The sequence below is a fragment of the Ranitomeya variabilis genome, chromosome 2 (assembly GCF_051348905.1).
Source record: "Ranitomeya variabilis isolate aRanVar5 chromosome 2, aRanVar5.hap1, whole genome shotgun sequence".
Lineage (NCBI taxonomy): Eukaryota > Metazoa > Chordata > Amphibia > Anura > Dendrobatidae > Ranitomeya > Ranitomeya variabilis.
Genome location: NC_135233.1, coordinates 187,323,984 through 187,339,568, shown reverse-complemented (window position 1 = coordinate 187,339,568; position 15,585 = coordinate 187,323,984). Strand labels below are relative to the sequence as shown.

Sequence of the window (15,585 nt, the reverse complement as noted above, 5' to 3'; positions counted from 1 at the left end):
GTGGCGGATGATGCTCAGTACCTGATGGCGTCTTCTCCCACTTCCACATTCCTTATGATGCTATCAAGTACTTATAATGAATGGGGAGGGACACAGGACAGGGATTAAAGGGAACCTGTCACCCCCAAAATCGATGTTGAGGTAAGCCCACCGGCATCAGGGGCTTATCTACAGCATTCTGTAATGCTGTAGATAGGCCCCCGATGTTACCTGAAAGAGGAAAAAAAGAGGTTATATTATACCCACCCAGGGGCAGTCCCGCTGTGGTCCGGGTCCGATGGGTGTCTCAGGTCCGCTCCGGCGCCTCCTATCTTCATTCCATGACGTCCTCTTCTGGTCTTCACGCCGCGGCTCCGGCGCAGGCATACTTTGTCTGCCCTTTTGAGGGCAGAGCAAAGTACTGCAGTGCGCAGGTGCCGGGCCTCTCTGTCTTCTCTGAACAGGGCAGACAAAGTACGGTACGGTAACATCGGGGGCTTATCTACAGCATTACAGAATGCTGTAGATAAGCCCCTGATGACGGTAAGCTTACCTCACCATCGATTTTGGGGGTGACAGGTTCCCTTTAAGGCTATGTGCACACGTTCCGAATTTGCAGGAGAAAATTGTGCTGCATATCCTGATTCCTAATGTGTTGGCAGGAAGAATGCTGCGTAAAATACATTTATTTTTTGCCATGCTTTTGTTACATATTTTTCCCCATTAGGATGGGAAAAATACACTGTAAGAATTGACTTTATGCAGATTTTAATCTGCAAGGAAAAAATAAGCAGCATGTACATGAGACATCAGGGATCTGTCACTTTGCGTGTACTGTAAAACCTTGCATATTTCCCGTGTGCACATAGCCGAACATGTAATTGGGGAGTCACAGACTGAACAATTTATATTATTGGGAGTCAGAGATTATTGGTAATGGGGGCACAGTGCTGCTTATCACGATATATTTTTAATGGTGTGTGGCTAATGGTATATTAATAATGGGGGGTACATATCTGTACTCGGGGGGGGGGGAGACACATGTACGTGACCTTGTTATTTTCAGGGCTGCGAAGATCATTGTGACAAGACGAGTCGTGGCTGGGAGATGTCGACATGAAGGTCTGACCAGATGGAGAACAAACAGCAGAAAGCGGCTCTTATTAGAAGAGACGTCAGCGATAGGTTCCTGGATATAGATATTATTCTGTATCTGCACTGTATGACGTGGAGTGATAATGTTATCTGTAACATCCCTTATTCTACATTCTCCCATTTGTGTGAAATGTCTGTGTGCTTCCAGGTTTTTTATTTGATTGCACATGGGCTTGTAGAGTTTTTTTATATGGTTAATCACACATACATGAAAATCACGGATCTCAGAATGAGATCTGTGAGGGTCCGAGAATGTCCTCTACTGATCTGACTTTGAGGATCAGAATAGGACATGCTCAGTGCTTCTGTAAAAGCAGGCTGTACACCAACACTGCACACAGACACATGAATGTAGCCTTATTATCCATAGCACAGTTTATTAGTATATAGTGTACTCATTATTTATAGCACAGTCCCTTAGTATAAAGTGAACTCACTTATTATGTATAGTATGGTTCTTTAGTATATAGTGTACTCACTTAATATGTATAACACCGACCTTAGTTACATAGTTTCCTCTTTTATTATGTATAAACCGTGCCTTATTGCATACCATCCTCTCTAGTTATATAACGTGCCTTCCCTTATTATATAGCTTCCTCTGCTGTTATGTACAGTGCTTAAATAGTTTATTTTTGTTATTCACAGCACCCTCTCTTATTGCATTGTCCCCTCTCTTGTTATATATAAAATGACTGCTGATGGAGCAGTTGGTGACAAGACGACCAGTCCAACAGCCTCCTCCATTAGAAAAGAAGCCATCATTGCATTATACATCTAACAAGACGATATATAATAAAGACAGGTCTCTAAACAATTTGATAAGTAAGGGACAGTGCTGTACATATCAAGAGGAGGCACTGTGTAATAAGCAACGGCAATATACATAATAAAGCAGACTATGTAATATATATATACATGGTGTGTGTGCGTTTTACCAGGTTTAACTTTTTTGTCACATAAGCCGGAGAACAAAAACATTAAGGCAGATGCCTAATCTTGTTGTTTTCCTGGGAGAGGAAATAATTGTGAACTGGTACCTATTCTACAAAAAGGGGTGGTTATAGTGTCTATATGCTCCAACCTTGAAAGAGAGATTGTTGACACTCAGCGGGACGGCCCTACTGCCTGTCCATTAAGGCCCCGTCTCACTAAGCGATTTACCAACGATCACGACCAGCGATACGACCTGGCCGTGATCGTTGGTAAGTCGCTGTGTGGTCGCTGGGGAGCTGTCACACAGACCGCTCTCCCCAGCGACCAACGATCAGGGGAACGACTTCGGCATCGTTGAAACTGTCTTCAACGATGCCGAAGTCCCCCTGCAGCACCCGGGTAACCAGGGTAAACATCGGGTTACTAAGCGCAGGGCCGCGCTTAGTAACCCGATGTTTACCCTGGTTACCAAAAAAAACAAACAGTACATACTCGCCTTTCGGTGTCCAGGTCCCTTGCCGTCTGCTTCCTGCTCTGACTGAGATCCGGCCGTACAGTGAGAGCAGAGCGCAGCGGTGACGTCACTGCTGTGCTCTCACTTCTCACTGTACGGCCGGCAGTCAGTGAGAGCAGGAAGCAGACGGCGAGGGACCTGACGGACATCAGAAGGCGAGTATGTACTGTTTGTTTTTTTGTACATTTACGCTGGTAACCAGGGTAAACATCGGGTTACTAAGCGCGGCCCTGCGCTTAGTAACCCGATGTTTACCCTGGTTACCAGTGAAGACATCGCTGGATCGGTGTCACACACACCGATTCAGCGATGTCAGCGGGGCCTCAACGACCAAAAAAAGGTCCAGGCCATTCTGACACGACCAGCGATCTCGCAGCAGGGGCCTGATCGCTGGTACGTGTCACACATAGCGAGATCGCTATGGAGGTCGCTGTTGCGTCACAAAACTAGTGACTCAGCAGCGATCTCGCTAGCGATCTCGCTATGTGAGACGGGGCCTTTAGGTAAACTGTTTATTCCTGTTAATCTTCATCTAAGAGTCCTTAGTATAACATTATGATTTGGTTTGGACATCCTGGTAATATAGCCACCACTGATCATCTTACTTGGCGTTTTTGTTGGCCAGGGGTTCATTAGGATCTTTATGAGTATGTAGCCGGCTGCAGTGTCTGTGCACGTTCTAAAGGTACCGTCACATTAAGCGACGCTGCAGCGATAGCGACAACGATGCCGATCGCTGCAGCGTCGCTGTTTGATCGCTGGAGAGCTGTCACACAGACCGCTCTCCAGCGACCAACGATGCCGAGGTCCCCGGGTAACCAGGGTAAACATCGGGTTGCTAAGCGCAGGGCCGCGCTTAGTAACCCGATGTTTACCCTGGTTACCAGCGTAAAAGTAAAAAAAACAAACAGTACATACTCACCCAGCGTCAACCAGCTTCTGCTTCCTGACACTGACTGAGCTCCGGCCCTAACAGCACAGCGGCTTTCACTTTCACTTTAGGGCCGGCGCTCAGTCAGTGTCAGGAAGCAGACGCTGGGGGAGGTATGACGCTGGGTGAGTATGTACTGTTTGTTTTTTTTACTTTTACGCTGGTAACCAGGGTAAACATCGGGTTACTAAGCGCGGCCCTGCGCTTGGTAACCCGATGTTTACCCTGGTTACCAGTGTAAAACATCGCTGGTATCGTTGCTTTTGGTGTCAAACACAACGATACACGGCGATCGGACGACCAAATAAAGTTCTGGACTTTATTCAGCGACCAGCGACATCACAGCAGGATCCTGATCGCTAATGCGTGTCAAACTAAACGATATCGCTAGCGAGGACGCTGCAACGTCACGGATCGCTAGCGATATCGTTTAGTGTGACGGTACCTTAAGACCTCTCATACTCGTCCGTCTGAGACTCTCCAACTATTGGAGATTCCCAATAGACCTTTGACTCACTTGTCAGTCGATTTTATCACGGATCTACCCGTGTCGGCAGGGAATATGGTAATTTTGATGGTCGTGGATAGATTCACTAAGAGGTCTCATTTTATTGTATTACCAGCTTTACCAAACGCAAAGTCTTTGGCGCAAATTTTCGGCGGTGAAATTGCAAAATTACATGGGATCCCAACCAATATTGTTTCTGACCGGGTGGTACAGTTTGTTTCCAAATTTTGGAGGGCATTTTGCTCCCGTCTGGAAATCCATATGCCATTTTCTTCATTTTACCCTCTGTCTAATGGGCAGACTGAACGGGTTAACCAGAATCTGGAGAATTTTCTTTGGTGTTTTGTGTCTGAGAATCGGGAGGACTGGGTTACCTACTTACCGTTAGCCGAACTCACAGTAAATCGATGTCATGAATCTACTGTTAAGCCCCCGTTTTTCGGGGCGTATGGATTACATCCTCCGTTCAGCTCATTTAATAAGAATCGTTCTTCTTGATTACCTGAAGGAATGGGGAATGAGGAATGGTTTTCATCATCTATTACGTCCGTGTGGCAAGGGGTTACTAATAATTTGATGAAGATGGGATCCAAATATAAGAATGTGGCTGATCAGAGACATTTGGTGGTTACGGACCTGTGTGTTGGTGACTTGGTGTGGTTGTCCTCTAGGAACATTAATTTGAAGGCTCCAACTTGGAAACTGGGTCCCAGATTTATCGGTCCTTATAAGATCGTAGCCATGATCAATCTCGTAGCATTTTGCCTTGCTTTGACGCCCACTTTTAGGCTGTGTGCACACGATGCGGATTTACTGCGGATCCGCAGCGGATTTTTCCACGCAGAAACGCTGCAGTTCCACAAAGTGATTTACAGTACAATGTAAATCAATAGAAAAAAAAGGCTGTGCTAATGGTGTGGAAAAATTTGCATGAAATCCTCTGCAGATCAAAAGAAGTAGCATGCTACTTCTTTTGTGTGGAACTGCAGCGTTTCTGACTCCTTCCATTATAGAAATCCGCAGGGGTAAAAAGTGCAGAAAATCGGCACTAAATCCGCATCAATTCCGCAACAAAAACGCACAGAATCCGCATAAAATCCGCGGCAAATTCGCACCTGCGTTTTCTGCCAGGAGATGCAGATTTTGTGAGGAAAATTCTGCACCCCAATCCACAACGTGTGCACATAGCCTTAGGATCCATAATGTATGTCATCTATCTCTTCACAAAAAATGTTACAGCTTCACCATTCATTCATCACCACTACCACCATCTCCTGTCATTGTCGTTGGAAACTTAAAATTTCAGATTGCGAAAATCATAGATTCTCGTTTAGTTCGTCAGACGCTTCAGTAGCTGGTACACTGGAGGGGGTACGGTCCTGAGGAGAGTATGTGGGTACCAGCATATGACGTCCATGCTGCCAGACTAATCCAGTCTTTTCACGTGGCACACCATGATAAACCCAGTCCTGAAGTTCCAGAGGTCCTTTGCAGAAGAGGAGGCACTGTCATGGGTTTACCGCAGCAGAGAGGAGCCAGAAGGCTGCAGCATCTGATTGCTCCTACTCCTGCACTGAAAAGAAGCAACTCACCTTTTTTTTTAATTTTGTTACTTTCTTTTGGCAGAACAGGGGTTAATTGGCCATCATGGGAGCTTAGGGAGTCTGAGCTCTTAGTTGAGCTCGGGTAACCACTCCCATTCCCTTTGTAATCTGGGTCCAGATTGCAACCCATGTCAGAGCTAGCATTTGCTGCAGGGCTTGGCGGAGAGGTGATTATATGAGAAGTAGTTTTGGAGGAGTTATGCGTCTGTTGCATGGTTTGTAAGTGCATTCCTCTGTTCTATGTGAGTGAATATTTGTATGCCTGGTATTTTCATATACTCTTGTTCATGTTGCCTTGTTCGTTGGGTTGGTATACTGTGGTGCACGGCAGCTCCTCTCTTCCCTGGGTGGTGGAAGGGAACAGATAAGGGCTGATTCAAGAGATAAGCCAAGGGTGGAGGCCCCAGCATCTTCACCTTCAGAAGTGTGCCGCACAAGAGGTTGGTACACAAAATGAGAATGCTTGGTCTGGGGGAAAATGTGTGTAAATGGGTTAGTAACTGGCTTAGTGATAGAAAGCAGAGGGTGGTTATAAATGGTATAGTCTCTAACTGGGTCGCTGTGACCAGTGGGGTACCGCAGGGGTCGGTATTGGGACCTGTTCTCTTCAACATATTCATTAATGATCTGGTAGAAGGTTTACACAGTAAAATATTGATATTTGCAGATGATACAAAACTATGTAAAGCAGTTAATACAAGAGAAGATAGTATTCTGCTACAGATGGATCTGGATAAGTTGGAAACTTGGGCTGAAAGGTGGCAGATGAGGTTTAACAATGATAAATGTAAGGTTATACACATGGGAAGAAGGAATCAATATCACCATTACACACTGAACGGGAAACCACTGGGTAAATCTGACAGGGAGAAGGACTTGGGGATCCTAGTTAATGATAAACTTACCTGGAGCAGCCAGTGCCAAGCAGCAGCTGCCAAGGCAAACAGGATCATGGGGTGCATTAAAAGAGGTCTGGATACACATGATGAGAGCATTATACTGCCTCTGTACAAATCCCTAGTTAGACCGCACATGGAGTACTGTGTCCAGTTTTGGGCACCGGTGCTCAGGAAGGATATAATGGAACTAGAGAGAGTACAAAGGAGGGCAACAAAGTTAATAAAGGGGATGGGAGAACTACAATACCCAGATAGATTAGCGAAATTAGGATTATTTAGTCTAGAAAAAAGACGACTGAGGGGCGATCTAATAACCATGTATAAGTATATAAGGGGACAATACAAATATCTCGCTGAGGATCTGTTTATACCAAGGAAGGTGACGGGCACAAGGGGGCATTCTTTGCGTCTGGAGGAGAGAAGGTTTTTCCACCAACATAGAAGAGGATTCTTTACTGTTAGGGCAGTGAGAATCTGGAATTGCTTGCCTGAGGAGGTGGTGATGGCGAACTCAGTCGAGGGGTTCAAGAGAGGCCTGGATGTCTTCCTGGAGCAGAACAATATTGTATCATACAATTATTAGGTTCTGTAGAAGGATGTAGATCAGGGGATTTATTATGATGGAATATAGGAATATAGGCTGAACTGGATGGACAAATGTCTTTTTTCGGCCTTACTAACTATGTTACTATGTTACTATGTTACTATGACTAGGGTGAGCTAGGGTGGCCCCTAGTGTTAGGGACAGGGAAGGAGCCCCTGGTCCCGGGTCAACTGACAGCTGAGATGTTACAGTCTGTCAGTGTACAATTCTTGTCTGAATCTCAGATGCCCAGTAACAAGTCTTTATTACAACTACAAAGAAAACAAATTGAGAATGGCTTAATACATTACTTAAGAAAGAAGATATTTAAGTTAGGAATAACAAAAATGTAAATTATGGATTCTGCAGAATTCCTTTCAAACTGGCTCTGTCCAGTTTCCTAAGTGTTCTGTAACAAAGTCAAGTTAAATCTAAGACACCTCTATGTCAGAGACAACTCCCTGTGTTATTACTTTTATGAATAACACTTGTAAATAGTGTTGAGCGATACCTTCCGATACCGGGAAATATCGGATCGGATTGGAGCGTACCGATACCCAAAAAACATCGGATATTGCCGATTCCGATACCGGAAACCAATGCAAGTCAATGGGACACAAATATCGGAATGAAAATAAACCCTTTCTTTCCTTGTGGGTTAAAAAAGATCTGCGGTTTTGCTGTGAAAAATGCTGCAGATCGGGAGGGGGAAGAGTGCGTGGGCGGAGTGTGGGCGGTGCGTGGGTGGAGACTGTGTGTGCGGGGAAGATGTGCATGTCTGTGTGCAGCGATCGTGAGGGTCTGCGGGGATCGCGGGGCTGCTGGGGGTCTGTGCCGGGCTGTTGGGGGTCTGCGGCAGGCTGTTGGGGTTCTGTGCCGGACTGTGGGGGGTCTGTGCCGGGCTGTGGGGGGTCTGTGCCGGGCTGTTGGGGGTCTGTGCCGGGCTGTTGGGGGACCTGCGGCGGGCTGTCGGGGGTCTGTGGCGGGCTGTCGGGGTTCTGCGGCAGGCTGTGGGGGGTCCTTGGGGGTGTGTGCGCCCAAGGACCACAAGGACTACAAGTCCCATAGGGCTATGCCTGCTACAGTGACAGTGATTGACACATTAGCCAATGATGGGATAGTAGTAGTCCCATCATCCGGCTAATGTGTTGAATGTAAAAAAAAAACCAAAAAAACACGAACATACAACAGAACATGCAACATACAACATATGACAGTACATACAACATATGACAGTACATACAACATATGACAGAACATACAACATATGACAGTACATGCAACATACAACATGACTGTACATACAACATATGACAGAACATACAACATACATACTACATACATATAGACATACAATACATACATACAGTACATTCATACAATACATACTGTACATATAACATACAGTACATACAACATAGATTACATACTCACCATCACTTGTCACTTTGTTCCCCGAAGCCAGTGTCACCTGTTAAAAATATTAAAATAACAAACAAACAATATACTCCCTGGTCCGCAGAAATCCAAGAGTGTCCCACGACGATCTCCCGTGGAGAGCAGCAGCATCAGCTGATGCGACCACTCTCTAGGGGCTCCAGGAATACAATGACGGGAGGAAGGTATCCTTCCACATTGTATTCCTCCGCCACTGTAAAAAATAGTCCCTAGTCTCACTTTTGGCATTGCTGTGTGAGGAAGTTCCCACGCAGCAAATGCCATAAAGTGAGACCAGTGAACTACAGTAACCTCTCAGTGATGCACTGCAGGAGCCATTGTCTCCTGTCAGTGTGTCGCTGGAGGTCCTATAGAGCAGTGACATCACCCGATGTCACTGTTCTATAGGGGAGATCGTCGTTGGACACTCGTTATTAATTGGACTGCATCGGACAGAGAGTATACAGTTTATTATTTTACATTTTTTGCAGACGCTGTAGTATGGTAAGTATGGTTAAATTAAGAATAATAAAATACATTTTTCTGGCTGTGTCTTTATTTTGTTTTTAACTCTTTCACTACTCTAGGATTAATAATGGATAGGCGGCTTATTGACGCCTCTCCATTATTAACTCGGCTTAATGCACCTTACAATAGCAAGGTGACATTAACCCCTTATTACCCCATATCCCACCACTACTCGGGAGTGGGAAGAGAGGGGCTACAGATGCGCCATTTCTGGGGTGGCTGCGGACTGGTATTTGTAGCCGGCGGGGGGCCAATATCCATGGCCCCTCTCTAGGCTATGAATATCAGCCCGCAGCTGTCTGAGTAGCCTTTCTAGCTATAAAATATAGGGGGACCCCACGTCATTTTTTTGGGGGTCCCCCTATTTTAATAGCCAGTAAAGGCTACGCAGACAGCTGCGGGCTGATATTCATAGCCTGGGAGGGGCCATGGGTATTAACCTCTTCCCAGGCTACAAATATTGGGTCCCGGCCGTTGGCTTTCCCCCTCTGGTGTAGAAAATTGCACGGGAGCCCACGCCATTTTTTTCCCCGTTTTTTTTCTTTGTGTTCATTAATCAACATCGGCCTATCTATGGATATATCTATCTATAGATATATCTATAGATACATAGATGTTTCTATCCATATATCTATCTGGCTAATTTCACACATCAGGTTTTTGCCGTCAGGCACAATCCGACGAGTTTTGAAAAAAAAACGATCCTTTTTTTTCTGCTGGATCCGTTTTTTCTCAGAAATGTATTAGCGCCGGATTGTGCCTGATGGCCACACGTTTCATCCGTTTTTTGCCGGATCCATAAAAAAGCTGTTCCCGCCGGACAGAAAACACATACAGAGGAACGTTTTTTCTGTCCGGCGAAAAAACGCACAGCAACGGATCCGGCGAAAAACGTATGAAAGTGAGATGTGAAATTATGAATCTGGTCTCCGAATCCATTTTTTCATGCATGTTTCCATTCAAATCATGCACATTTTCCGTTTATTTATTTGTTTCCAAAAACTGCATCAAAACCGCGCAAAAACCGCACCAAAAACTGCATCAAAAACTGCATCAAAATCGCACCGGATCCAGCAGAAAAAAAAACGGATTGTTTTTTTTCAAAACTTGCCGGATTGTGCCTGACGGTGATGTCACTGCTCTATAGGACCTCCAGTGACATACTGACAGGAGACAATGGCTCCTGCAGTGTATCACTGAGAGGTTACTGTAGTTCACTGGTCTCACTTTATGGCAATTGCTGCGAGGGAACTTTCTCACACAGCAGTGCCAAAAGTGAGACTAGGGACTATTTTTTACAGTGGCGGAGAAATACAGTGTGGAAGGATACCTCCCTCCCGTCATTGTATTCCTGGAGCCCCTAGAGAGTGGTCGCATCAGCTGATGCTGATGCTCTCCACGGGAGATCGTCGTGGGACACTCGTGGATTTCTGCAGGTCAGAGAGTATATTGTTTGTTATTTTAATATTTTTTACAGGTGACACTGGCTTCGGGGATCAAAGTGACAAGTGATGGTGAGTATGTACTCTATGTTATATGTACTGTATGTATGTATTGTATGTAATGTATGTATGTAGGATGTTGGGAAAAAGCAAATGTTCCAGCTTCATACGAATAAAATACAAATTTTAATAGAAACATTTTTTAAAAAGTGCATACTCCACGGATCTCACAATAGCCCCGGGAGGAAAGCTGGAAAAGTAGGATGTTGTATGTAGTATGTATGTATGTTGTATGTAGTATGTTGTATGTATGATGTATGTAGTATGCATGTAGTATGTATGTAGCATGTATGTAGTATGTATGTTGTATGTAGTATGTATTTTTGTGTTTTTTTTACATTCAATACATTAGCCGGATGATGGGACTACTACTGTCCCATCATTGGCTAATGTGTCAATCACTGTCATTGTAGCAGGCATAGCCCGATGGGACTTGTAGTCCCATCGGACGATGCCTGCACACACACACAAAGACCCCCGGCAGTCCCGCACAGACCCCGCCCACACACACAGACACCCAGTCTCCGCCCACGCACCGCCCACACTCCATTATAGTGCATCATGACATCATTTCAGCAGCCAATCACAGCCATGCCATTAGTTAACATGCCTAACACTTCTTAGGATCCTCATTGGCTGAATAAAATCAAACTGGCTCATTGCATTATGGGAACTTTCGATTCCGGTATTCGATATTCTAAAAATATCGGAACTCAGTATCGGAACTCCGATACAGCAAATATCGGTCGATACCTGATATTTCAATATCGGAATGCTCAACACTACTTGTAAAGCTAATTTTAAAATATTAAATTGAAAAAAATATTTAAAATGTCTGAATGATAATCAAAGCAAAGTATAAATATTTACCATAACAATATCAATATTCAGGGTAAGTTCATACAGGGCATTTTTGATGCTTTTTTTTTTTCAGCAGCAAAACCTGATTTCTTGCCAGGAAAGAAGCTGCATCAAAAATGCAGGTATAGGTGCGTTTTTCATGATTTTTTTTTTGTTTTTTTTAAATCTCCTTGTGCATGCTAATAAAGTTGAGTGCCCCAGAGAAAAAAAAACCTGCTTCCTGTAGAACCACCCATATTTCACTGTGAGTAGAAAATGGAGACTGAACAGCTATTGTGATATATATATAATCTCAATCACAAATGAAAAAAAAATATTACCTCCCATGATTAGTTGGGTAACATTAATGCTCATCCTCCTATACCAAGACATGGCATGGCTAAAGGTACCGTTACACTAAACGACTTACCAACGATCACGACCAGCGATACGACCTGGCCGTGATCATTGGTAAGTCGTTGTGTGGTCGCTGGGGAGCTGTCACACAGACAGCTCTCTCCAGCGACCAACGATCAGGGGAACGACTTCGGCATCGTTGAAACTGTCTCAAACGATGCCGAAGTCCCCCTGCAGCACCCGGGTAACCAGGGTAAACATCGGGTTACTAAGTGCAGGGCCGCGCTTAGTAACCCGGTATTTACCCTGGTTACCATTGTAAAAGTAAAAAAAAACAAAACAGTACATGCTCACATTCTGATGTCTGTCACGTCCCCCGGCGTCCACAGGGTTACGCGCTGCTGCTCAGAGCTTCCTGCACTGAGTGTGTCAGCGCCGGCAGTAAAGCAGAGCACAGCGGTGACGTCAGCGCTGTGCTCTGCTTTACTGCCGGCGCTGACACAGTCAGTGCAGGAAGCTCAGAGCAGCAGCGCGTAAGGGCCCCTTTCCACTTGCGAGGAAAACGGACGAGTGCAATCCGATAAAAAATCGGATTGCACTCGGACCAATGTTATTTAATAGGTGTCTTTTCATTTGCGATTTTTTTCTCAGCCGAAATCGGACTGAGAAAAATCTGGGTCGGCTGAGAAAAAAATCGCAGCATGCTGCGTATTGCTGCGATTCTCGGACGAGACTCGCCAATGCAAGTCAATGGGTGCGAGAAAAAAATCGCACAGCACTCACACCATGCGAGTTCTGTCCGATTTTTACGCACCGGTGTCCTTTAAAAAGCCGGTAATTCAGCGCGGTGTAAAGTAAAATCACACTGACAGGTTAGAATAGAGTAGATATATACACATAGAATAGGTATATATACATATATATATGTCAGTGAGACACCTATATATGTATATTTATATTTAATAAAAAATAAAAGCCCCTAATTCAATTGCCGGCTTTTTCTTTCTCTTTCACAAACCCGACAGGATATGAGACATGGTTTACATACAGTAAACCATCTCATATCCCTTCTTTTATTACATATTCCTCTTCATTAATGTAAGAAGTGTCTGTGTGTCAAATTTGGGGGCTCTAGCTATTAAATTAAAGGGATAAATCGCGGAAAAAATTGGCGTGGGCTCCCACGCAATTTTCTCCGCTAGAGTGGTAAAGCCAGTGACCGAGGGAAGATATTAATAGCCTAGAGAGGGTCCATGGTTATTGGGCCCCCCTGGCTACAAACATCTGCCCCCAGCCACCCCAGAAAAGGCACATCTGGAAGATGCGCCTATTCTGGCACTTGGCCACTCTCTTCCCACTCCCGTGTAGCGGTGGGATATGGGGTAATGAAGGGTGTTGTGAATTCTGCTCTTGGGCTCCCTCCGGTGGTTGTTGGTGGTAGTGTAGTTGTCTAGGGGTTGTAACCCAGGGCAGGTGTTTCTGCTGATTGCAGCTCTATTAGGTATTTAGGTGTGCAGGATCCATGAGTCCGTGCCAGTTGTCCATTGTACTTGGAGGGATTGCATCTCTCTCTGGTTCCTCATGCCTTGCTGCCAAATTCAGCTAAGTGTCTGTTTTGTTGTCTCTGTGCACACATGCAGTGTGCTTTGCAATTCAGTGCAATTCATTGTCTTTTTGTCCAGCTTAGACTTTGTTTGGATTTTTCAGTCATGCTGGATTTTCAGGAGATGCAGATATACTTTCTATGTCTTTAGTTAGATGTAGAATATTTGTATTATCTGCTGTGGATATTTTTAGGATTTTTATACTGACCGCTTAGAATTCTGTCCTATCCTTTTCTATTTAGCTAGAAGTGCCTCTTTTGCTAAATCCTGTTTTTCTGCCTGCGTGTGTCTTTCCTCTTATACTCACAGTCAATATTTGTGGGGGGCTGCCTATCCTTTGGGGTTCTGCTCTGAGGCAAGATAGAATTCCCATTTCCATCTATAGGGGTATTTAGTCCTCCGGCTGTGTCGAGGTGTCTAGGACGTGTTAGGTACATCCCACGGCTACTTCTAGTTGCGGTGTTAGTTTAGGGTTTGCGGTCAGTACAGGTACCACCTACTCCTGAGAAAGTCTCTCATGCGGCTCCAAGGTCACCGGATCATAACAGTACAACTGGCCAACAATGAGTTAAATGCATCTCAGAAGAAGGGAAGAAAGAGCCATTTTTTTTTCTGTAGCCTGCTTTGTCTTTTCTTCCCTCTTTTCCTCTGGGTGACTGAGGAGTCTTGTGCTAGGCTGGATGTTCAGGGATTAGTTTCTCATGTAGACCAGCTTGCTGCTAGGGTACAGGGTATTTCTGATTATATTGTTCAGACTCCGCTTTTAGAGCCTAGGATTCCTACTCCTGATTTGTTTTTTGGGGACAGGTCCAAATTTTTGAGTTTTAAAAACAACTGTAAACTGTTTTTTGCTCTGAAGCCTCGTTCCTCTGGTGATCCCATTCAGCAGGTTAAAATTGTCATCTCCCTGCTGCGTGGCGACCCTCAGGATTGGGCATTTTCCCTGGAATCTGGGAATCCGGCCTTGCTTAATGTAGATGCCTTTTTTCAGGCTCTAGGATTATTATATGATGAACCAAATTCTGTGGATCAAGCGGAGAAGACCTTGTTGGCCCTGTTTCAGGGTCCAGAAGCAGCAGAATTGTATTGTCAGAAATTTAAAAAATGGTCTGTGCTGACTAAATGGAATGAGGATGCTTTGGCGGCAATTTTCAGAAAGGGTCTTTCTGAATCTGTTAAAGATGTTATGGTGGGGTTTCCCACGCCTGTTGGTCTGAGTGATTCTATGTCTCTGGCCATTCAGATTGATCGGCGCTTGCGGGAGCGCAGAACTGTGCGCGCTGTGGCGTTGTCCTCAGAGCAGATGCCTGAGCCTATGCAGTGTGATAGGATTCTGTCTAGAACGGAACAACAAGGATTCAGACGTCAGAATAGGTTGTGTTTTTATTGTGGTGATGCTTTTCATGTCATTTCAGTCTGCCCAAAGCGTACAAAGAGAATCGCTAGTTCAGTTACCATCGGAACTGTACAACCTAAATTTCTGTTATCTGTGACCTTGATCTGCTCATTGTCGTCATTTTCTGTCATGGCGTTTGTGGATTCAGGCGCCGTTTTGAACTTAATGGACTTTGAATTTGCCAGGCGTTGTGGTTTCCCCTTGCAGTCTTTGCAGAACCCTATTCCTTTAAGGGGTATTGATGCTACACCTTTGGCTGAAAATAAACCCCAGTTTTGGACACAGGTGACCATGTGCATGGCGCCAGCCCATCAGGAAGATTGTCGTTTCCTGGTGTTGCATAATTTGCATGATGCTATTGTGCTGGGTTTTCCATGGTTGCAGATACATAATCCTGTATTGGATTGGAAGTCTATGTCTGTGACTAGTTGGGGTTGTCAGGGGGTTCATAATGACGTTCCTGTGATGTCAATCTCCTCTTCCTCCTCTTCAGAAGTTCCAGAGTTTTTGTCTGATTTTCAGGATGTATTCGATGAGCCCAAGTCCAGTTCCCTTCCACCGCATAGGGACTGTGATTGTGCTATTGACTTGATTCCAGGCTGTAAGTTTCCTAAGGGCCGACTTTTCAACCTCTCTGTGCCGGAACATACCGCCATGTGGAGTTATGTTAAGGAGTCTTTGGAGAAAGGGCATATTCGGCCATCTTCTTCACCGTTGGGAGCGGGATTTTTTTTTGTTGCTAAGAAGGATGGCTCCTTGAGACCCTGTATTGATTATCGCCTCTTGAATAAGATCACGGTCAAGTTTCAATA

At 44.9% G+C, this 15,585-nt stretch overlaps 1 protein-coding gene across 4 annotated transcripts in view; it reads left to right on the top strand.

Annotated features, from left to right (window-relative positions):
- NHSL2 (NHS like 2) overlaps positions 1-15,585 on the top strand; it is a 458,134-nt gene that overhangs the window by 267,648 nt on the left and 174,901 nt on the right. The window lies entirely within an intron of this gene.